Source organism: Bison bison, unplaced genomic scaffold (assembly GCF_000754665.1).
Source record: "Bison bison bison isolate TAMUID 2011002044 unplaced genomic scaffold, Bison_UMD1.0 scf7180017864184, whole genome shotgun sequence".
Lineage (NCBI taxonomy): Eukaryota > Metazoa > Chordata > Mammalia > Artiodactyla > Bovidae > Bison > Bison bison.
The window spans coordinates 1,459,081-1,461,290 of record NW_011494756.1 but is presented as its reverse complement, the minus strand read 5'-3'; the positions used below and the strand labels follow the sequence as shown (position 1 = coordinate 1,461,290).

Genomic DNA, 2,210 nt, shown 5'->3' with positions numbered 1-2,210 from the left:
GGATGATTGCAACATATATTTAACAATACAGTTTTACATAGAATGCTAAGAGCACTTTTCATATTTTACAGAAGAACTTGAAATATTTGGATTTTCTATTAACATACCATAGCAAAGCCAAATCTAATTCCTAAATGGATGCATTACAATTTGTTTATAGAGTTTAAAGGCTTAATGGCAATAAGGAGGGGAGGAAGAAGTGAAAGTTTATTTTACATAACTGACTGGAAAATAAATTCAAGAAAAAGCAAGTACAATTTAATACGGTCTCATGCGCCCTGAAGGAGATGGTGCCTGATTTGGAGGAGTGACCACTATGTCCAGATAGTCTCCTATTTGGAACTTCTGCGACTGCAGGGTCGTGGAGTCATCAGTCCCCTTTGTCCCAGACATGGTGCTGCCAATCTCCTTTACTCGATAGCCAGGCCTTTTAAGATCCGTAAAAACAATTGCAAAATTGAAGTGTGTGCCTTTTTTTCTGGCTTCTGGGTAGACTTCTTTTACTAAACTAGTCGATTCTTTTAAGGTTGCATCCATCCAAGTGTAGATCTGCAGCTCGCTGGACGGCAGGTTTCTGCGGGAGAACTCGTCCATGCGGTGGTGGCGGCCATTGTTGGTGGTGAAGATGCGCAGGAGCAGCGGGCAGGTCTTCTGATCGATGGGCTTCTCCGGCTCCTTCTTAATTTCCTCCTGCATAACGCTCGACTGCACCACCATCTTCCTTCTCCAGCCTGCGAGACACTCACTCTGACCTCCGACCCCGGCAGCGAGCATGAGAACAAAGCCTGTCTCTGCTTTTTAATACTCTATGTCATGGCTTCTCTTCCAAGGAGCAAGCATCTTTTAATTTCATGGCTGCAGTCACCATCCTCAGTGATTTTGGAGCCCAAGAAAATGGTCTGTCACCGTTTCCATTTTTCCCAATCTATTTGCCATGAAGTAATGGGACCAGATGCCATGATCTTAGTTTTCTGAATGTTGAGCTTTAAGCCAACTTTTTCACTCTTCTCTTTCACTTTCATCAAGAGACTTTTTAGTTCCTCTTCACTTTCTGCCATAAGGGTGGTGTCATCTGAATATCTGAGGTTATTCATATTTCTCCTGGCAATCTTGATTCCAGTTTGTGCTTTATCCAGCCTGGCATTTCACATGATGTACTCTGCATGTACATCACTGGTTTTTCCAGTGGTCACGTATGGATGTGAGAGTTGGACTGTGAAGTGCCGAGAGCCGGCATATTGCATATTGAGTGCATATTGTGTATTGAGTGCAGCACTTTCCACAGCATCATCTTTCAGGATCTGGAATAGCTCAACTGGAATTCTATCACTGCCGGGAGCCAGCGTGAGGAACTCCGCCCATGACAAAGGTCATGAGGAAGGAGGCTCGGCATACGCAAAGGCGGGATCGAGCCTCAGGAGTCCCCCTGGAAATTCTCGAGCATCTACCCCCAAAACCAGAGTCTGCCTACTTTGTGCTTTGTGCTTTCATCTACACCTCTGACTTTACGGGGGGCTGTCCCCCACTACCTCTCTCTGAAAAAAGAGTTAGCTTACAGCTCCAGTTAATAATTCCTGGGTGTGACAGTGTTTCAACCTACAAACTCCTTTGGAAATCCTCTAGCCTGCCTGAATAGGTTTTTCCAGCCACATGTGATTGCTCAGAGCCTCCCAACTGTGAGAGGTGGGAGATGTTCTAAACTGTCTAAACACAGATTCCTTTGAGTAGTTAAAAGATTGATTAGAAATTGTATTGGTGAAGGGTTTTTCACTTATTGGGCCAATGTTTGCTGCTAAGTCTCCATATCCCTTACCTGCTGTGTCCCTGGCAGTGTATTGATTAATATAATTGGTGTAAGTAGTAGCTTTAATGTTTGTAACCTTGGACCCTTGAGTTAATTCTTTTCTTGATTGAGCCCACCACACCTTTGCCCTATAGGAATGCAACTTTGTCTAATGCTTTTGGTGGGTGGCTCCTGACTTTGGAATAATCACCTTTAGAGAAAGATAAGTTTCTTAAAATGTTAACAGGCCTCCTGGCCAGAAGATGATGTAAATCACCTGAACTTTTGTATATGATAAGTTTGAAAGTCTGGCTTTGATTAGGATCAGGAACTGCTGTCCTTGCATGACTCAACCCCTTCCCCCATTATCCTCTATGCACAACTTAAGGTATAAAAACTACTTTGGAAAATAAAGTGCGGGCCTTGT

At 43.6% G+C, this 2,210-nt stretch overlaps 1 pseudogene across 1 annotated transcript; it reads right to left on the bottom strand.

Moving 5' to 3' along the window:
• On the bottom strand, window positions 1-805 carry LOC104991239 (annotated as a pseudogene). The gene has a single exon (XR_825585.1). The product of XR_825585.1 is annotated as a histone deacetylase complex subunit SAP18 pseudogene (transcript).
• Between the last annotated feature and the right edge of the window lie 1,405 nt (window positions 806-2,210).